Source organism: Thalassophryne amazonica, chromosome 18 (genome assembly GCF_902500255.1).
Source record: "Thalassophryne amazonica chromosome 18, fThaAma1.1, whole genome shotgun sequence".
In the NCBI taxonomy this organism is placed as follows: domain Eukaryota; kingdom Metazoa; phylum Chordata; class Actinopteri; order Batrachoidiformes; family Batrachoididae; genus Thalassophryne; species Thalassophryne amazonica.
In genome coordinates, this window is record NC_047120.1 from 300,001 (window position 1) to 322,500 (window position 22,500).

The 22,500-nt window shown below is 38.2% G+C and overlaps 1 protein-coding gene and 1 long non-coding RNA gene across 2 annotated transcripts in view; one reads left to right on the plus strand and one right to left on the minus strand.

The window, feature by feature from the left end:
- LOC117531541 (bromodomain-containing protein DDB_G0280777-like) overlaps positions 1-22,500 on the minus strand; it is a 483,227-nt gene that overhangs the window by 128,136 nt on the left and 332,591 nt on the right. The gene's annotated exons all lie outside the window — the stretch shown is intronic.
- Positions 13,037-22,500, plus strand: part of LOC117530273 — a 20,515-nt gene continuing 11,051 nt past the window's right edge. Inside the window, exons 1-2 of the long non-coding RNA XR_004566281.1 lie at positions 13,037-13,223; positions 17,659-17,660. This is a non-coding gene — a long non-coding RNA (uncharacterized LOC117530273). The remainder of the gene's footprint in view (positions 13,224-17,658; positions 17,661-22,500) is intronic.

Genomic DNA, 22,500 nt, shown 5'->3' on the forward strand with positions numbered 1-22,500 from the left:
ATGGTTTCTCCACATACTGTGTGTGTGTGTGTGTGTGTGTGTGTGTGTGTGTGTGTGTGTGTGTGTGTGTGTGTGTGTGTGTGTGTGTGTGCGTGTGCGCTTGAGAACACTCAAATTGTGTTTCATACAAATCATTTCCAAAGAGAACAGCAAAATGGTTTCATTTCTGTTTAGATCACAGTGTCTATTGATGCAACTTTTTCATGAAGCAAACAATGAAATCGTGTGTGTGTGTGTGTGTGTTCCTAAGAACATTCAAATTGTGTTTCAGTTATTTAATGAAGCAAACAATGAAATGGTTTCTCCACATACTGTGTGTGTGTGTGTGTGTGTATACTCAAATTGATGCAACTTTTTCATGAAGCAAACAATGAAATGGTTTCTCCACATGTGAGTGAACTCTCTAATTGCAGTTTAATCTTGATAATTTCCAGTTACTACAGTAAAATGGTTTCATTTCTGTTTTACTAACACTAACACTTTCTGGTTGGTTACTTTGATGCAACTTTTTTATAAAGCAAGCAGTGAAATTGTTTCTCCACACATTGTGTGTGTGTGTGTGTGTGTGTGTGTTCCTAAGAACAATCAAATTGTGTTTCAGTCAAATCATTTCCAAAAAGAACAGCAAAATGGTTTCATTTCTGTTTTACTAACACTTGGTTACTTTGATGCAACTTTTTTATAAAGCAAGCAGTGAAATTGTTTCTCCACACATTGTGTGTGTGTGTGTGTGTGTGTGTGTGTGTGTGTGTGTGTGTGCGTGTGTGTGTACTCAAACTGATGCTACTTTTTTATGAAGCAAACAATGAAATGCTTTCTCTACATACTCTGTGTGTGTGTGTGTGTGTGTGTGTGTGTGTGTGTGTGTGTGTGTGTGTGTGTGTGTGTGCGTGCGTGCGCTTGAGAACACTCAAATTCTGTTTCATAGTTTATTTAATGAAGCAAACAATGAAATGGTTTCTCCACATACTCTCTCTCTGTGTGTGTGTGTCTGTGTGTGTGTGTTCCTAAGAACATTCAAATTGTGTTTCAGTCAAATCATTACCAAAGAGAACTGCAAAATGGTTTCATTTCTGTTCTGATCACATTGATCCATTTATTTAATAAAGCAAACAATGAAATGGTTTCTCCACATACTGTGTGTGTGTGTGTGTGTGTGTGTGTGTGTGTGTGTATACTCAAATTGATGCAACTTTTTCATGAAGCAAACAATGAAATGGTTTCTCCACATGTGAGTGAACTCTCTAATTGCAGTTTAATCTTGATAATTTCCAGTGACTACAGCAAAATGGTTTCATTTCTGTTTTACTAACACTTGGTTACTTTGATGCAACGTTTTTATAAAGCAAGCAGTGAAATTGTTTCTCCACACATTGTGTGTGTGTGCGTGTGTGTGTACTCAAACTGAAGCTACTTTTTTATGAAGCAAACAATGAAATGGTTTCTCCACATAGTCTCTGTGTGTGTGTGTGTGTGTGTGTGTGTTCCTAAGAACAATCAAATTGTGTTTCATACAAATCATTTCCAAAGAGAACAGCAAAATGGTTTCATTTCTGTTTTGATCACAGTGTCTATTGATGCAACTTTTTCATGAAGCAAACAATGAAATCGTTTCTCTACATACTCTGTGTGTGTGTGTGTGTGTATTCAAATTAATACAACTTTTCGTTGAAGCAAACAATGAAATCATTTCTCCACATACTGTGTGTGTCTGTGTGTGTGTGTGTGTGTGCGTGGGCTTGAGAACACAAATTCTGTTTCATAGTTTATTTAATGAAGCAAACAATGAAATGGTTTCTCCACATACTCTCTGTGTGTGTGTGTGTGTGTGTGTGTGCGTGGGCTTGAGAACACAAATTCTGTTTCATAGTTTATTTAATGAAGCAAACAATGAAATGGTTTCTCCACATACTCTCTGTGTGTGTGTGTGTGTGTGTGTGTGTGTGTGTGTGTGTGTGTGTGTGTGTGTGTGTGTGTGTGTGTGTGTGTGTGTGTGTGCGTGCGTGGGCTTGAGAACACAAATTCTGTTTCATAGTTTATTTAATGAAGCAAACAATGAAATGGTTTCTCCACATACTCTCTGTGTGTGTGTGTGTGTGTGTGTGTGTGTGTGTGTGTGTGTGTGTGTGTGTGTGTGTGTGTGTGTGTGTGTGTGTTCCTAAGAACATTCAAATTGTGTTTCAGTCAAAACATTACCAAAGTCTGGAGTGCACAGTGTGTGTTTGCCAGAGACTCGACCTTGTGACCAGACGGGTGAGATCGTCGTCTCGAGAGCCATCTCATCATCAGTGGATGCAGAGAACGTCCAGGTTTGATGCATGGTCTGTGAAAGAGGAGGGGGTGAGGTCTCACGCTCGTCAGCACACTTCCTGAGGTACGTTAGGTTTTGTGACTAACATTTGTACAGTCAGTAAATGTGGTGTCCCTCACACCTTATTGTATTGAGCTGTTATGTTAGTCGTTTTAATCAGCTTCCACTGCAGTTGAGTTATGTGAACTGGCTGTTCCATGCCTGCAGGGTGGGAAGCTGATTAGTAATTAAGCCAGGAAGTGTTTGCTGTTGGTACACCTTTGAGCGGTCTCTCTGTGTGTGGAGTGTGGACTCACATGATGATTTCTTCTTTCACAGACTCGGTTTGTCGCGGCCACCTGGGGGGTGTTGGCGGGGTCCTTGGATCCGAACTGTTTCTGGCTCTGGACCGTTTGTGCAGCTGGGAGCACACCGTAATTACCACCTCGCAGACCGCGCACTTATTTGTTGTATTATCACATCACTGTTATGTTTCTTAAACTCTGTTATCCTTTGTACCGTGCTCTGCTTATTTTATACTGGGTCCTTCAAACGCTGGTCGGTTCTCCGGGCTGCGTCCGACACATAACACAAACAACGAAATGGTTTCTCCACATGTGAGTGAACTCTCTAATTGCAGTTTCATCTTGATAATTTCCAGTGACTACAGCAAAATGGTTTCATTTCTGTTTTACTAACACTTGGTTACTTTGATGCAACTTTATTATAAAGCAAGCAGTGAAATGGTTTCTCCACATACTCTGTGTGTGTGTGTGTGTGTATTCAAATTAATGCAACTTTTTCATGAAGCAAACAATGAAATGGTTTCTCCACATACACTGTGTGTGTGTGTTCAAATTAATGCAACTTTTTCATGAATCAAACAATGAAATGGTTTCTCCACATACTCTGTGTGTGTGTGTGTGTGTGTGTGTGTGTGTGTGTGTGTGTGTGTGTGTGTGTGTGTGTGTGTGTGTGTGTGTGTGTGTGCGTGCTTGAGAAAACAGCGAAATGGTTTTATTTCTGTTTTGATCACATTGATCCATTTTTTTAATGAAGCAAACAGTGAAATCATTTCTCCACATACACTGTGTGTGTGTGTGTTCAAATTAATGCAACTTTTTCATGAATCAAACAATGAAATGGTTTCTCCACATACTGTGTGTGTGTGTGTGTATTCAAATTAATGCAACTTTTTCATGAAGCAAACAATGAAATGGTTTCTCCACATACACCGTGTGTGTGTGTGTGTGTGTGTTCAAATTAATGCAACTTTTTCATGAATCAAACAATGAAATGGTTTCTCCACATACTCTGTTTGTGTGTGTGTGTGTGTGTGTGTGTGTGTGTGTGTGTGTGTGTGTGTGTGTGTGTGTGTGTGCTTGAGAAAACTCAAATTGCATTTCGGTCAAATCATTACCAAAGAGAACAGCGAAATGGTTTTATTTCTGTTTTGATCACATTGATCCATTTTTTTAATGAAGCAAACAATGAAATCATTTCTCCACATACTCTGTGTGTGTGTGTGTGTGTGTATTCAAATTAATGCTACTAATTCATGAATCAAACAATGAAATGGTTTCTCTACATACTCTGTGTGTGTGTGTGTGTGTGTGTGTGTGTGTGTGTGTGTGTGTGTGTGTGTGTGTGTGTGTGTGTGTGTGTGTGTGTGTGTGTGTGTGTGTGTGTGTGTGTGTGTGTGTGTGAGAGAGAGCCAACCACCAGTAGAGGCAATTTTTATATATATATATATATATATATATAGCGCCAAAGCACAACAAACAGTTGCTCCAAGGCGCTTTATATTGTAAGGCAAGGCCATACAATAATTATGTAAAACCCCAACGGTCGAAACGACCCCCTGTGAGCAAGCACTTGGCTACAGTGGGAAGGAAAAACTCCCTTTTAACAGGAAGAAACCTCCAGCAGAACCAGGCTCAGGGAGGGGCAGTCTTCTGCTGGGACTAGTTGGGGCTGAGGGAGAGAACCAGGAAAAAGACATGCTGTGGAGGGGAGCAGAGATTGATCACTAATGATTAAAAGTGGTGCATACAGAGCAAAAAGAGAAAGAAACAGTGCATCATGGGAACCCCTCAGCAGTCTACGTCTATAGCAGCATAACTAAGGGATGGTTCAGGGTCACCTGATCCAGCCCTAACTATAAGCTTTAGCAAAAAGGAAAGTTTTAAGCCTAATCTTAAAAGTAGAGAGGGTGTCTGTCTCCCTGATCTGAATTGGGAGCTGGTTCCACAGGAGAGGAGCCTGAAAGCTGAAGGCTCTGCCTCCCATTCTACTCTTACAAACCCTAGGAACTACAAGTAAGCCTGCAGTCTGAGAGCGAAGCGCTCTATTGGGGTGATATGGTACTACTAGGTCCCTAAGATAAGATGGGACCTGATTATTCAAAACCTTATAAGTAAGAAGAAGAATGTTAAATTCTATTCTAGAATTAACAGGAAGCCAATGAAGAGAGGCCAATATGGGTGAGATATGCTCTCTCCTTCTAGTCCCTGTTAGTACTCTAGCTGCAGCATTTTGAATTAACTGAAGGCTTTTTAGGGAACTTTTAGGACAACCTGATAATAATGAATTACAATAGTCCAGCCTGGAGGAAATAAATGCATGAATTAGTTTTTCAGCATCACTCTGAGACAAGACCTTTCTAATTTTAGAGATATTGCGTAAATGCAAAAAAGCAGTCCTACATATTTGTTTAATATGCGCTTTGAATGACATATCCTGATCAAAAATGACTCCAAGATTTCTCACAGTGTTACTAGAGGTCAGGGTAATGCCATCCAGAGTAAGGATCTGGTTAGACACCATGTTTCTAAGATTTATGGGGCCAAGTACAATAACTTCAGTTTTATCTGAGTTTAAAAGCAGGAAATTAGAGGTCATCCATGTCTTTATGTCTGTAAGACAATCCTGCAGTTTAGCTAATTGGTGTGTGTCCTCTGGCTTCATGGATAGATAAAGCTGGGTATCATCTGCGTAACAATGAAAATTTAAGCAATACCGTCTAATAATACTGCCTAAGGGAAGCATGTATAAAGTGAATAAAATTGGTCCTAGCACAGAACCTTGTGGAACTCCATAATTAACTTTAGTCTGTGAAGAAGATTCCCCATTTACATGAACAAATTGTAATCTATTAGACAAATATGATTCAAACCACCGCAGCGCAGTGCCTTTAATACCTATGGCATGCTCTAATCTCTGTAATAAAATTTTATGGTCAACAGTATCAAAAGCAGCACTGAGGTCTAACAGAACAAGCACAGAGATGAGTCCACTGTCCGAGGCCATAAGAAGATCATTTGTAACCTTCAATAATGCTGTTTCTGTACTATGATGAATTCTAAAACCTGACTGAAGCTCTTCAAATAGACCATTCCTCTGCAGGTGATCAGTTAGCTGTTTTACAACTACCCTTTCAAGATTTTTGAGAGAAAAGGAAGGTTGGAGATTGGCCTATAATTAGCTAAGATAGCTGGGTCAAGTGATGGCTTTTTAAGTAATGGTTTAATTACTGCCACCTTAAAAGCCTGTGGTACATAGCCAACTAACAAAGATAGATTGATCATATTTAAGATCAAAGCATTAAATAATGGTAGGGCTTCCTTGAGCAGCCTGGTAGGAATGGGGTCTAATAAACATGTTGATGGTTTGGATGAAGTAACTAATGAAAATAACTCAGACAGAACAATCGGAGAGAAAGAGTCTAACCAAATACCGGCATCACTGAAAGCAGCCAAAGATAACGATACGCCTTTGGGATGGTTATGAGTAATTTTTTCTCTAATAGTTAAAATTTTGTTAGCAAAGAAAGTCATGAAGTCATTACTAGTTAAAGTTAATGGAATACTCAGCTCAATAGAGCTCTGACTCTTTGTCAGCCTGGCTACAGTGCTGAAAAGAAACCTGGGGCTGTTCTTATTTTCTTCAATTAGTGATGAGTAGAAAGACGTCCTAGCTTTACGGAGGGCTTTTTTATAGAGCAACAGACTCTTTTTCCAGGCTAAGTGAAGATCTTCTAAATTAGTGAGACGCCATTTCCTCTCCAACTTACGGGTTATCTGCTTTAAGCTACGAGTTTGTGAGTTATACCACGGAGTCAGGCACTTCTGATTTAAAGCTCTCTTTTTCAGAGGAGCTACAGCATCCAAAGTTGTCTTCAATGAGGATGTAAAACTATTGACGAGATACTCTATCTCACTTACAGAGTTTAGGTAGCTACTCTGCACTGTGTTGGTATATGGCATTAGAGAACATAAAGAAGGAATCATATCCTTAAACCTAGTTACAGCGCTTTCTGAAAGACTTCTAGTGTAATGAAACTTATTCCCCACTGCTGGGTAGTCCATCAGAGTAAATGTAAATGTTATTAAGAAATTATCAGACAGAAGGGAGTTTTCAGGGAATACTGTTAAGTCTTCTATTTCCATACCATAAGTCAGAACAAGATCTAAGATATGATTAAAGTGGTGGGTGGACTCATTTACATTTTGAGCAAAGCCAATAGGGTCTAATAATAGATTAAATGCAGTGTTGAGGCTGTCATTCTCAGCATCTGTGTGGATGTTAAAATCGCACCACTATAATTATCTTATCTGAGCTAAGCACTAAGTCAGACAAAAGGTCTGAAAATTCACAGAGAAACTCACAGTAACGACCAGGTGGACGATAGATAATAACAAATAAAACTGTTTTTTGGGACTTCCAATTTGGATGGACAAGACTAAGAGTCAAGCTTTCAATGAATTAAAGCTCTGTCTGGGTTTTTGATTAATTAATAAGCTGGAATGGAAGATTGCTGCTAATCCTCCACCCCGGCCCGTGCTACGAGCATTCTGACAGTTAGTGTGACTCGGGGGTGTTTACTCATTTAAACTAACATATTCATCCTGCTGTAACCAGGTTTCTGTAAGGCAGAATAAATCAATATGTTGATCAATTATTATATCATTTACCAACAGGGACTTAGAAGAGAGAGACCTAATGTTTAATAGACCACATTTAACTGTTTTAGTCTGTGGTGCAGTTGAAGGTGCTATATTATTTTTTCTTTTTGAATTTTTATGCTTAAATAGATTTTTGCTGGTTAATGGTGGTCTGGGAGCAGACACCGTCTCTACGGGGATGGGGTAATGAGGGGATGGCAGGGGGAGAGAAGCTGCAGAGAGGTGTGTAAGACTACAACTCTGCTTCCTGGTCCCAACCCTGGATAGTCACGGTTTGGAGGATTTAAAAAATTGGCCAGATTTCTAGAAATGAGAGCTGCTCCATCCAAAGTGGGATGGATCCTGTCTCTCCTAACAAGACCAGGTTTTCCCCAGAAGCTTTGCCAATTATCTATGAAGCCCACCTCATTTTTTGGACACCACTCAGACAGCCAGCAATTCAAGGAGAACATGCGGCTAAACATGTCACTCCCGGTCCGATTGGGGAGGGGCCCAGAGAAAACTACAGAGTCCGACATTGTTTTTGCAAAGTTACACACCGATTTAATGTTAATTTTAGTGACCTCCAATTGGCGTAACCGGGTGTCATTACTGCCTACGTGAATTACAATCTTACCAAATTTACGCTTAGCCTTAGCCAGCAGTTTCGAATTTCCTTCAATGTCGCCTGCTCTGGCCCCCGGAAGACAATTGACTATGGTTGCTGGTGTCGCTAACTTCACATTTCTCAAAACAGAGTCGCCAATAACCAGAGTTTGATCCTCGGCGGGTGTGTCGTCGAGTGGGGAAAAACGGTTAGAAATGTGAACGGGTTGGTGGTGTACAGGGGGCTTCTGTTTAGAAGTGTGTGTGTGTGTGTGTGTGTGTGTGTGTGTGTGTGTGTGTGTGTGTGTGTGTGTGTGTGTGTGTGTGTGTGTGTGTGTGTGTGTGTGATCCTGAGACCACTCAAATTGTGTTTCAGTCAAATCATTTCCAAAGAGAAAAGGAAAATCGTTGAATTTCTGTTTTGATCACATTGATCCAATTTTTTCATGAAGCAAACAATGAAATGGTTTCTCCACATACTCTGTGTGTGTGTGTGTGTGTGTGTGTGTGTGTGTGTGTGTGTGTGTGTGTGTGTGTGTGTGTGTGTGTGTGAGTGAACTCTCAAATTGCAGTTTCATCTTGATAATTTCCCGTGACAACAGCAAAATGGTTTCATTTCTGTTTTACTAACACTTGGTTCCTTTGATGCAACTTTTTTGTAAAGCAAGCAGTGAAATTGTTTCTCCACACATTGTGTGTGTATGTACTCAAACTGATGCAACTTTTTTATGAAGCAAACAATGAAATGGTTACTCCACATACTCTGTGTGTGTGTGTGTGTGTGTTTGTGTGCTTGAGAACACTCAAATTGCGTTTCAGTCAAATCATTTCCAAAGAGAACAGCAAAATGGTTTCATTTCTATTTTGATCACATTGATCCATTTATTTAATGAAGCAAACAATGAAATGGTTTCTCCACATACTCTCTCTGTGTGTGTGTGTGTGCGTGTGTGTGCGCGCGCGCGCGTGCTTGAGAACACTCAAATTGTGTTTCATACAAATCATTTCCAAAGAGAACAGCAAAATGGTTTCATTTCTATTTTGATCAGTGTCCATTGATGCACCTTTTTCATGAAGCAAACAATGAAATTGTTTCTCTACATACTCTGTGTGTGTGTGTGTATGTATTCAAATTAATACAACTTTTCGTTGAAGCAAACAATGAAATGGTTTCTCCACATACTCTGTGTGTGTGTGTGCGCGTGCTTGAGAACACTCAAATTGTGTTTCATACAAATCATTTCCAAAGAGAACAGCAAAATGGTTTCATTTCTGTTTTGATCACAGTGTCCATTGATGCACCTTTTTCATGAAGCAAACAATGAAATAGTTTCTCTACATACTCTGTGTGTGTGTGTGTGTGTGTGTGTGTGTGTGTGTGTGTGTGTGTGTGTGTGTGTGTGTGTGTGTGTGTGTGTGTATTCAAATTAATACAACTTTTCGTTGAAGCAAACAATGAAATGAAATGAAATGGTGTGTGTGTGTGTGTGTGTGTGTGTGTGTGTGTGTGTGTGTGTGTGTGTGTGTGTGTGTGTGTGTGTGTGTGTGCGCTTGAGAAAACTCAATTGCATTTCGTTCAAATCATTACAAAAGAAAACAGCGAAATGGTTTTATTTCTGTTTTGATCACATTGATCCATTTTTTTAATGAAGCAAACAATGAAATCATTTCTCCACATACTCTGTGTGTGTGTGTGTGTGTATTCAAATTAATACAACTTTTTCATGAAGCAAACAATGAAATGGTTTCTCCACATACACTGTGTGTGTGTGTGTGTGTGTGTGTGTGTGTGTGTGTGTGTGTGTGTGTGTGTGTTCGTGTGTTCAAATTAATGCAACTTTTTCATGAAGCAAACAATGAAATCATTTCTCCACATACTCTGTGTGTGTGTGTGTGTGTGTTCAAATTAATACAACTTTTTCATGAAGCAAACAATGAAATGGTTTCTCCACATACTATGTGTGTGTATGTGTGTGTATTCAAATTAATACAACTTTTCGTTGAAGCAAACAATGAAATGGTTTCTCCACATACTCTGTGTGTGTGTGTGTGTGTGTGTGTGTGTGTGTGTGTGTGTGTGTGTGTGTGTGTGTGTGTGTGTGTGTTCAAATTAATACAACTTTTTCATGAAGCAAACAATGAAATGGTTTCTCCACATACTATGTGTGTGTGTGTGTGTGTGTGTGTGTGTGTGTGTGTGTGTGTGTGTGTGTGTGTGTGTGTGTGTGTATTCAAATTAATACAACTTTTCGTTGAAGCAAACAATGAAATGGTTTCTCTACATACTCTGTGTGTGTGTGTGTGTGTGTGTGTGTGTGTGTGTGTGTGTGTGTGTGTGTGTGTATTCAAATTAATGCAACTTTTTCATGAATCAACAATGAAATGGTTTCTCCACATACTCTGTGTGTGTGTGTGTGTGTGTGTGTGTGTGTGTGTGTGTGTGTGTGTGTGTGTGTGTGTGTGTGTGTGTGTGTGTGTGTGTGTGTGTGTGTGTGTGTGTGCTTGAGATAACTCAAATTGCATTTCGGTCAAATCATTACCAAAGAGAACAGCGAAATGGTTTTATTTCTGTTTTGATCACATTGATCCATTTTTTTTTAATGAAGCAAACAATGAAATCATTTCTTCACATACTCTGTGTGTGTGTGTGTGTGTGTGTGTGTGTGTGTGCTGTGTGTGTGTGTGTATATTCAAATTAATGCAACTTTTTCATGAAGCAAACAATGAAATGGTTTCTCTACATACTCTGTGTGTGTGTGTGTGTATTCAAATTAATACAACTTTTCATGAAGCAAACAATGAAATGGTTTCTCCACATACTGTGTGTGTGTGTGTGTGTGTGTGTGTGTGTGTGTGTTGTGTGTGTGTGTGTGTGTGTGTGTGTGTGTGTGTGTGTGTGTGTGTGTGTCTGTGTGTGTGTGTGTGTGTGTGTGTGTGTTCAAATTAATACAACTTTTTCATGAAGCAAACAATGAAATGGTTTCTCCACATACTATGTGTGTGTGTGTGTGTGTGTGTGTGTGTGGTGTGTGTGTGGTGTGTGTGTGTGTGTGTGGTATTCAAATTAATACAACTTTTCGTTGAAGCAAACAATGAAATGGTTTTCTCTACATACTCTGTGTGTGTGTGTGTGTGGTGTGTGTGTGTGTGTGTGTGTGTGTGTGTGTGTGTGTATTCAAATTAATGCAACTTTTTCATAGAATCAACAATGAAATGGTTTCTCCACATACTCTGTGTGGTGTGTGTGTGTGTGGTGTGGTGTGTGGTGTGTGTGTGGTGTGTGTGTGTGTGTGTGTGTGTGGGTGTGTGTGTGTGTGTGTGTGTGTGGTGTGTGCTTGAGATAACTCAAATTGCATTTCGGTCAAATCATTACCAAAGAGAACAGCGAAATGGTTTTATTTCTGTTTTGATCACATGATCCATTTTTTTTTAATGCAAGCAAAAATGAAATCATTTCTTCACATACTCTGTGTGTGTGTGTGTGTGTGTGTATATATTCAAATTAATGCAACTTTTTCATGAAGCAAACAATGAAATGGTTTCTCTACATACTCTGTGTGTGTGTGTGTATTCAAATTAATACAACTTTTTCATGAAGCAAACAATGAAATGGTTTCTCCACATACTGTGTGTGGTGTGTGTGTGTGTGTGTGTGTGTGTGTGTGTGTGTGTGGTGTGTGTGTGTGTGTGTGGTGTGTATTCAAATTAATGCTACTATTTTATGAACAAACAATGAAATGGTTTCTCTACATACTCTGTGTGTGTGTGTGTGTGTGTGTGTGTGTGGTGTGTGTGTGTGTGTGTGTGTGTGTGTGTGTGTGTGTGTGTGTGTGTGTGTGTGTGATCCTGAGAAAACTCAAATTGTTTTTCGGTCAAATCATTTCCTACGAGAACAGCAAAACGGTTTCATTTCTATTTTGATCACATTGATCCATTATTTTAATGAACCAAACAATGAAATGGTTTCTCCACATACTCTATGTGTGTGTGTGTGTGAATACTTAAATTGATGCAACTTTTTCATGAAGCAAACAATGAAATGGTTTCTCCACATACTCTATGTGTGTGTGTGGTGTGTGTGTGTGTGTGTGTGTGTGTGTGTGTGTGTGTGTGTGTGTGTGTGTGTGTGTGTGTGTGTGTGTGTGTGTGTGTGTGTGTGATCCTGAGAAAACTCAAATTGTTTTTCGGTCAAATCATTTCCTACGAGAACAGCAAAACGGTTTCATTTCTATTTTGATCACATTGATCCATTATTTTAATGAACCAAACAATGAAATGGTTTCTCCACATACTCTATGTGTGTGTGTGTGTGAATACTTAAATTGATGCAACTTTTTCATGAAGCAATGAAATGGTTTCTCCACATACTCTATGTGTGTGTGTGTGTGTGTGTGTGTGTGTGTGCATGTGTGTGTGAATACTTAAATTGATGGAACTTTTTCATGAAGTAAACAATGAAATGGTTTCTCCACATACTCTATTGTGTGTGTGTGTGTGTGTGTGTGTGGGTGTGTGTGTGTGTGTGTGTGTGTGTGTGTGTGTGTGTGTGTGAGTGAACTCTCAAATTGCAGTTTCATCTTGATAATTTCCCGTGACAACAGCAAAATGGTTTCATTTCTGTTTTACTAACACTTCGTTCCTTTGATGCAACTTTTTTGTAAAGCAAGCAGTGAAATTGTTTCTCCACACATTGTGTGTGTGTGTGTGTGTGTGTGTGTGTGTGTGTGTGTGTGTGTGTGTGTGTGTGTGTGTGTGTGTGTGTGTGTGTGTGTGTGTGCATGCGTGCGTGCAGGTGTACTCAAACTGATGCAACTTTTTTATGAAGCAAACAATGAAATGGTTTCTACACATACTCTGTGTGTGTGTGTTTTTGTGTATGTGTTCCTGAGAACACTCAAATTGTGTTTCAGTGAAATCATTTACAAAGAGAACAGTGAAATGGTTTTATTTCTGTTTTGATCACATTGATCCATTTTTTCATGAAGCAAACAATGAAATTATTTCTCCATATAATCTGTGTGTGTGTGTGTGTGTGTGTGTGTGATCCTGAGACCACTCAAATTGTGTTTCAGTCAAATCATTTCCAAATAGAACAGGAAAATGGTTTCATTTCGGTTTTGATCACATTGATCCATTTTTTTAATGAAGCAAACAATGAAATCATTTCTCCACATACTCTGTGTGTGTGTGTGTGTGAACTTTTATAGTTATTGCCCCAAATTTCAATGCAGTAGGTTAGGTAGGGCAACACTAATGAACAATACAGTAAATACAATGCATTATAATCTAAGAAGTATTTAACCTTGTTAATAACTGAGACGCTTTTAGAAACTTTACTTTGTATGTGTCTGATGTGTGCTTTCCAGGTTAATTTGCTGTCTATAGTTATTCATAAGAATTTTATTTCTGACACAGTATCTATACTAACACCATCTACATTTATTATCTGATTTAATTTTTCCTTGTAGTGTCCAAAGAATATTACTTTAGTTTTATTTAAATTTAGGGAAAGTTTGTTAATATCCATCCATAATTTCAGTTTAAGTAATTCATTATTTATACTATGAATTAGTCATGATAATTGAAACTAGAATAGAATATATTAGTGTCATCTGCAAATAGAATTAGTTTTAATAACTTTGAAACACCAAATATATCATTTATATACAAATTAAACAACATTGGACCCAATACAGATCCTTGTGGGACCCCACAAGCAATGCCCAAATACCCTGACTGAAATTCACTCATCTTCACAAACTGTTGTCTCTCTGTTAGATAACTTTGGATCCAGTTCAAAGCCACTCCCCTAATGCCATATCTTTCCAATTTGTTTAGTAAAATTCCATGATTAAGAGTGTCAAAGGCTTTTTTGAGATCAATAAATATTCCAGCTGCATATTTCTTCTTGTCTAATTTATTCGTGGTTTCTTCAACCGCATCAATTATGGCCATTGATGTTGACCTGGCTGACCTAAAGGCATACTGACTTTCATTAATTATGTTGTGTTTATCTATAAATTTCTCTAATCTGTTGTTAAAGAGTTTCTCTAATATTTTTGAAAACTGAAGGAGTAGAGAGACTAGTCTGTAATTAGTGAAGATGTGTTTGTTTACATTTTTATACAATGGTATTACTTTTGTAATTTTCATTTTGTTTGGAAATGTTCCTGTTTGGAATGATAGGTTGCATATATATGTTAAAGGCTTAGAAATACTCTGCATAATTCTTTTTATTACAGTCATATCTATATCATAACAATCAGTAGATGATTTGTTCTTACACTTATTAACAGTATCTATTAGTTGAATTGTCATTGAATTATTTTCTATGGGTGAATTGTCAAGCAGATTTTCTTTGCACTTGGGAATTTTATCAGCCAAGTTTGGTCCAACATTTACAAAAAAAATGTTAAAACTCTTAACAATGTCATTCATATTATAGTTATCAAAATTCTTATCAGTAAAATAGTCTGGATATGACTTATTACTTTTACAACCCTTAATAACAGTACTCAATATTCCCCAAACCTTTTTAGTGTTATTCGTATTATTATGTAATAAATTGCTATAATATAGTTTTTTGCTAGTTCTCATGATATCAGTCAGTTTATTTTTTATAAATTTTATATTTATGTTCAGATTCCTCAGTCCTTAAACTAATAAACTGTCTATATAAATTATTTTTCTTTTTACAAGCATTACGTAACCCCTTAGCAGTGATGCCGGTAACGCGTTACTCTAATCTGACCACTTTTTTTAGTAACGAGTAATCTAACGCGTTAATCTTTCCAAATCAGATTAAAGTTACTTCTCCATGTCACTGTGCGTTACTATTATTCTTCATTGTGGGTCGATAACAGCATTAAACTTGGTCTGTGGGCAGGAGGTCGGGGTTCAACTGAACTGCCCACTTTAAGCGAGCTGTGAGCTTTTCATCCGCGGTTTTTTTGCAGCTGCTCGACTCGTCCTCACCTCTTAAAGCGCGGTGATCAGCACACCTGCACTGAGCTTTACAAAGACATTTTTATACTTTTTTTCTCCTTTATTTAGAATTCTGAGCTGAGCCGCTCTGTATCTGGTCGTTAAAAACAGCTGATCCTCCGCGACGCGTCAACAACTAACACTATTTTCCACTCAAATGCACCTAAACTCTCTTTCTGAGGACCACATGATGTGAAAACGCAATAAAACTTTCTTACCTGTAAATCTGGTCATGTTTTCTGCATAAATAAATGTTATCCATTCTTTGTGCTCAAACGCCAAAGCAGGGGCGAATCCAGATGGAATGGGGGCGTGGGGCAAGGATGTGCCCCCCCCACAACACCCTAGATTAAAGGTGCAATTTTGAAGCCGTTTTTTACTACAACTAATATTGCTTAAAATAATAATAATTTCGACAAGTAAAATGTTTAGAGAGAATTTAAATGTTAGAATTTAATAGTTACCTTTATAAACAATGTAGGCTCGAAATTGCAAGTTTTACTGTTACAGTGCTGTCAACAGTTAAATATGAGGTCAAGAAAGACGTCTTTATTTTACTTTTTATAAAACAAGTATTTATTTTCATTGAAGTCAAGAAAGGGTGACTATAAAGTGAGTTTTGGCAAAACAGGTATCATTGTCATGTTGAGGTGGCAGAGGGTTGTTGTCGGCAGCTGGGAAAAGTAACTAAAAAAGTAACTAGTAATCTAACTTAGTGTTGGGTATTTTCGCCTCCAAACATTCTTAAAACCTTGATAAGACAAACAGAGTCAAGAAACACCAGTGAGACAGAATGTCAATTTTAGCTCGCGAGGAGTGCAGACATTCCGTACACGTAGTACCACTGAGAGCACTGTGGACTGCTACACGCTCACTCTTTTTATTAGGAGAAGCTCTACCCACATTGTGAAACTTGTCCTAAGGGTGGGGGGAAACATCGCAAGACAAGTTTCTTCCCGTAAAACAAAACATCTTATGGCACGTATACTAATGATTGCAGCTGCATGGAGAAACTTTTGTTTAATCTTATCAATGGAGGTCAGCACATCCTGTTCTTGCAGGCTCGTCTGTTGTACTTATCATCTGTTCTTCATCTGCTTGGAATGTTCCTGTACTGCACAGCACAAGGTCATAAATTTACAACAGTCAAAAACAACCTCCAACTCTTCACTCCCAGTTCAGACTGACCCCAGCATGCTTCACTCCCAGTCGTTAGTGGCTACAAAAACAAAGTTGAGCTATCAGTGTAATAATAACAAGTACATTCTCAGGGTTACGTTAAGACAGGTGCAAAACAGCTCAATAACATTTCATCAGAACAAAGACAAAGGAACAAATGTTTAACAGTGATAAAAATATATATATATATATAAAATCTTTAACACTTAGTTACTTTTACAATTGAGTAATCAGTAAAGTAACTAAGTTACTTTACAATTGAGTAATCAGTAAAGTAACTAAGTTACTTTTTCAAAGTAACTGTGGCAACACTGCCCCTTAGTTATCCATGGACTTTTTATAGCTATATTGTTTTTACTAATTTGACAAATTTGGCAGTTTGTATTATATACTGAAGTAAAGATGTCTAAAAAATTATCAAATGCTGAATCCACATTTCTTTCCCTATATACTGTATACCAATCTTGTTCTAGCAAGTTATGATATAGTGAGTTGATAGCACTGTCATTTTTTATTCCTTTGTATATGGGTTTTTGGGGTGCTTTACGGTGATTACAGTTGTCATCATATACTATAAAAACAGGCAGGTGGTCAGATATGTCGCAGATCATTAGGCCGCTGATATTTGTGGACTCCATGTCATTTGTGAAAATGTTGTCAATGAGAGTAGCACTATGAGATGTAATTCTACTAGGTTTAGTGATAGCTGGATAAAATCTCATACTGTGCATCCTATTGATATAGTCATCAGTTGGTTTGTGATTATTTGGGTTCATCAAATCAATATTGAAATCTCCACAGATAAATATTTTTTTTGTTACCTATTGTGGAAAATGTTTTTTCCACCCACTCTGTAAAAAAAATTCCAGACTTGAACCAGGTGACCTGTATAAGCAACTTACAATAATATTTTTCTTTTTTACATTGAGTATCTCTATTGTTATGCATTCTAATGTATCATATATTGTCACTGTCATATTTCCTATTACTTTGAATTTAATGTTATTATGGACATATATAGCAACTCCACCTCTCATTTTATTTCCTCTGTTTACATAGTTCAAGCTATAACCTTCTAACTTGAAATCTATGCTTTTATCCTCATTAAACCATGTTTCTGAAATCGCAATAATGTGAAATGGCTGGGTAAATTGTTGTAAATATTCTTTGATGTGGATGAAGTTATTGTACATGTTCCTACTATTGAAATGAATAATTGAGAGTTTCCCTTTGGCATAAACAAAATAGTTATAATCATCTTCAGATAAATATTTGCAATCTATTGAGTTGGATAATAAAAACAGGTTGTTATCAGGATCTAATTCATCTTCCAAATCTAATGCCCTATAATCAGTGTACTCAAATGATTTCAGTTCCAGGTGTCCATAGTCCAGAATCCTTTGTTGTATCACTACATCATTTTCTTCCATGATAGAAGAATTATTGTTGGATGTCATTACATCGGTGCAATACAGTTATGTTTTATCCTCATTCGTATTTTTTTAGTTCTTCTATGTCTTTGATGACCAGTACCTTGGCTTCCTCAGATGTACCTTTATGTATGCTTTGCAGTTCATAACCCATGTGTTCTGTATTTTGTTTTGTTTCCGTAAATATCTGGCTTTCTTAGCAATGCCCGCATTCCTTTTTGTTAAGTGGTCGTTCAAGTAAACATTGGTGCTCTTTAGCTTTTTCCCTTGTTTCATTAGAGCAATTTTGTTTTTTTCTGTTTACAAACCTCAAGATCACAGCTGACGTGTTGTTGTCCCTAGCTGGCAAAGGGTGGCAAGCCTCGATGGTATCCACGTCCAGATTAATGTCTCTGGTTGCGAGAAAAGCTGCCACTTGTTGTTCCACAACATGATAAACAGTGCCATTATACAAATCAATGCATATGTTACACACTTTCTTGATTATACTACATAATAATTAACACAAATCCCGCTTTTGCGGGATTGTTGGTCTATCGAGCACGATCCGTGGCCACAGCGCCAGAGCAGCGCTGAGCTTAACTTTATGTGGTGTGATCATTTTAGACAATGAAATTGATAATTACAACTATAGTGTTGTCATTCCCTTCACCCGTGCTGCAATCAGGTTTTGTTTTCTCCATTCGTTTGTTAAAATATAATACATAAAGAAATACATTTAAAAAAAAATATAGAAATCTGAAAAATAAGGTGTGTCATATTAACTGAGTGAGCAAATATCCACATGTCAAGAATTATTGACGTGAAAAGAGAATAACACTTTTTTTATTATACTACAGAACAATTAATACGACGGCCGCTTTTGACACTCTATTGGCACACGTCGTGATTGGTGAATTTCTTGTTCTTTGCCGTCTTCGTGGCTTCCATGTCGTAAAATGAGGGTGTGTCTGAAGCAGAGTCTGAATATTTATGGGCGTGTTCATAATAATTACGATTGTTTTCACCCGCCGCATTTATCAAGGTCATGTCGGGCGTACGCCGGAAATGGGCAGGTGCGCACTGCTTGATACATGTCACGGCAACTTTGGTGTACTTCAAATTTACACCGGAAATTTACGCCACAAGCGCGCTACGTTGATACATGAGGCCCACTGTGTGTGTGTGTGTGTGTTGGTGAACACTCAAATTGATGCAACTTTTTCATGAAGCAAACAATGAAATGGTTTCTCCACATACTTGTGTGTGTGTGTGCGTGCGCGCTTGAGAGCACTCAAATTGTTTCATACAAATCATTTCCAAAGAGAACAGCAAAATGGTTTCATTTCTGTTTTGATCAACCAAACAATGAAATGGTTTCTAAATTAAGTGTATGTATGTGCGTGTGCATGCGCAAAAAAAAAAACAAAAAAAAAAACTCAAATTGTTTCTGTGAGAACATGGTCATTTAGTGAGGTGTTTTCACATTCAGCAGAGTAGTCAAACATGACTCTTATTTTCTCTGGCTTTCTGGGATGGTATACACAGTGGTGGGCACACTTCCGATAATCCGATAACAGATAATTATCGAAGATAATATTTTCATTATCGGATTATCTTTTTAGATAACTTTAAAAACCATTATCAGACCAATTATCTTCCGATTAATTTTTGTCCGATAACTTTTAAACCGATAAACAAAGTGACAAGCATATTTAGAATTTAAAATCAGTTCAGCACTCACCTGTTAAAAGTTTTGTAACAGACGCACAGTTATATCCTCTGCAAACAAGATAACTGCTTGTATAAAAAGCGTCTCAATGCTCTACAGACAAAGGAGAAATGGCCAAAAAAAAAAAAATTTCCTTTAACACCATACCAATATGCTGGCAATATCACCTAAGTCATCCAGAGGCATACATTTTAAACTTATGGTTCAAATTTTAACCAAACTAATTTTGGACAAGTTATTTAAAATTACTGTTGTGTCTGAAGTTTTATAAAGTGAAAATATCAGATATATGTTTTAGTTTTAAAGTAATGTGCTAATTTTTAAGGTTTTGTGAGCACATGCTGTGCCATGCAGTACATTATGGGTAATCTCAGTACGTCACGACAGGACAAATGCATTTCAGACACTCTGTTCAGGCTCCATGGACAACAGTATTAAACTCTAGTGCCTAAAACTCTCTTGAATATATTCTCTGTGTTTATAGACGGTTTCGTATTTGCGTTTGTTAAATTCCACGCATTTTAAATGTAGCAGACAGGAATTATCTGGAATTTTGTTTTCAAGGCCTCTACTGCCATCTACTGGCCAGTAGTGTTCATGTCAGTATTCGCCCTAAGTACTAAGCATCTGGGAACCAGTAGATGACAGTGTTCTATTTATTTTGACCACAGTTATATCAGATGATTGTCAAATCAACTTTTTGGCTTTGCAAATGGCTTTTTTTTTTTTTTTTTTTACAAATGAAGTTTAAAAACAAAACAAAACAACAGCAAGATAATAATAATAATAATAATAATAATAATAACATTACAAGCCAGCTCTGCAGTGTTTGCACAGGCACAGTGCAATCGTTTGGATGCTTGTAGCATTTGATTCTCATTGGACCATACAATCAGTGATCAGGAGGTGGTCGTCAGATATTGACCGCAGCTTGATACTCCATGTACACTACACGATGCAGGACGCACTATTAACCTGAAACTTGGTCCAAAAAATTCTTGCATGAAAAATCATCTCGCACAGTGTAAAGCACGTTTTACAACATCATAGAACATGCGCACATTCTCTCCACATGCAAAACATTTTGCGATGACACTTCCAGGGCTCCGTAAAGATGCCTGTTTTTACAAATAAAAAAATGGAATATTTTACAAAAGCACATTTATCTTTAAGCACCAACACACGACAGACGTCATATTAACGTGTTGGTTTACATAATGAATGACTGAACCAATCAGTGTTTAGCAGAGGCACTTTTACCCAGAATCCTTTGCGATCTGTCTGTTTGTTACAAAACCTCAGAATTAGTGCATTATTCAACATTAAAAGATATATGTTATATTTTAACTTTGTACAAATGACAGAATTGATATTGACACAATTGAGATATAATCTCTCCACCTAGTCCTGGGTCTTCCCCAGGGTCTTCTCCCAAATGGACATGCCTGGAACACCGCCCTTGGGAGGCGCCCATGTGGCATCCTTATCAGATGCCTGAACCACCTCATTTTGGCCGCTTGTACCCGCAATCTAGTTCTTTCTGTCATGACCCAACACTCATGACCATAGGTGAGAGTAGGAACGAAGATTGACCAGTAGATTGAGAGCTTCGCATATGGGTCAGCTGCCCTTTTGGTCACAACAGTACGATAGAGCAAATGCAATACCGCACCTGCTGCGTTGATTCTCCGGCCAATCTCACACCCATCATCCCCTCACTCGTGAACAAGACCCTGAGGTACTTGAACTCCTTCACTTGGGGCAAGAACGTATTCCCTACCTAGAGTAGGCAATCCATCAAAGACACGCTTCATAAATCTCACATATGTTGGGAAAGTGAAATGCACGGACCCACGCTAGGGGGTGTAAATGAATGGTCAATAGGATTACAAATAAATGACAATTTATTATGCAAAAGTGCCACACAAAACCAAATATGCTTAGGCCAATCAACAACAAAATGGCGATGCGTTGGCAGGCCTGAGAGTAGGAGACGCCTATCCAGAGAAGAGCTGGGACCCACAAAGTTCCACCGCCAATGGAGGCCTGCAATACACCAGAGCCGCCAAGTCCTGATTCCCCAGGTTGCCACCGCTCGAGGCTGTGAGACCCGGTACTGCTGGCAGGAGCAAAAACAGGTTAAGGTGGGTGTGTGTACACTCAGCAAACAGTCAGCAACTCACAGAAATCCTCCTGAAGGAATAAATCCAGATACTCCCAGAGTGCAGAGGAAAACTGGAGAACATGCAGTGTCAATGGTTATACTTAGTAAGTCAGAAGTGAGGAGTGGAGACGCCAACTCCTCCAACTTTCACAAACCCAGCTACAAGCTGTAAGTATAAGTCACAATTGCAAAGACTTAAGTTACAATGAATACAGATGGTTCTGGGGCTGGAAGTCTAGTCATAGTGAGTGATTCCTTTAACGCTTGGACTCGAGAAACTTCACTGTCTTTTAATATTTTACAACCACTAGACTGTGGGACTGACACACCTTGAGAAATCTGATTATTGTTAAACTCAGAGTAAGTAGCTGAAGCTGGTTTCTGAGGAACTTGTTGGCGAGGGCTGCTGTAATGCTGTAATGGACGCTGACTTGAAGTGACTTTTATTTCACTATCTTTTCTTTCAGATTTACTTTTGATTCCTCTTCAGGATACATATTGTATTCTGCCAGTACTGCCTCAAGATCCCTTTGATTTTTTTTCCAGCATTTTTAGCCTTTCCTGCTGAGCAAGAATTTCTTGCCTCTGAACTGAGACTTCCATTTCTCTGTCTATTTCAGCTCATTTTGAAACTAAACGTGCAGCTGCTTCTGCTCTTTTTGCAGAAACATTAGTACTGTGCTCACGAACACTGTTGTACTGACTCTTTTCAGCCCGTGATACTGTTGATACATATATTGACTTTGCATCCTCTCTTTACAGTAACTGAAGGAGTGATTCTTTTGCAGCTTGTGCATCAAAATCCTTGTCAATATCTGCATAACGTCTCTTCAAAAGTCTAATAATGTCAGTGGAAGCTGCATGCAACTGTCCATTTTTCTTCTTATGTCCTGTGATGGCACAGTTAGTGAACACAAAGCAGAATAGTTTTGTTTTAAATCTGACTCACAAGCTTCAACCTTTGAATCATGTCACTTAGCACATATGTTGACATAAATCTTCTTTCTTTGTTTATTATGTCGTCTTTTTTAAGTTCTAACATTTACTCAGTCGGCCGTCTATCTCTTTCTGAACACCTAAGTTCTGTTTTAACTTCATTTGCAGGTTTAGGTTGCCCTCTTCTGTGTATTTCAAGATCTGCATAGATCTCCCCTTCAGTGTCATCTGTAACTGAATCTTCAAGTTCACTCTGT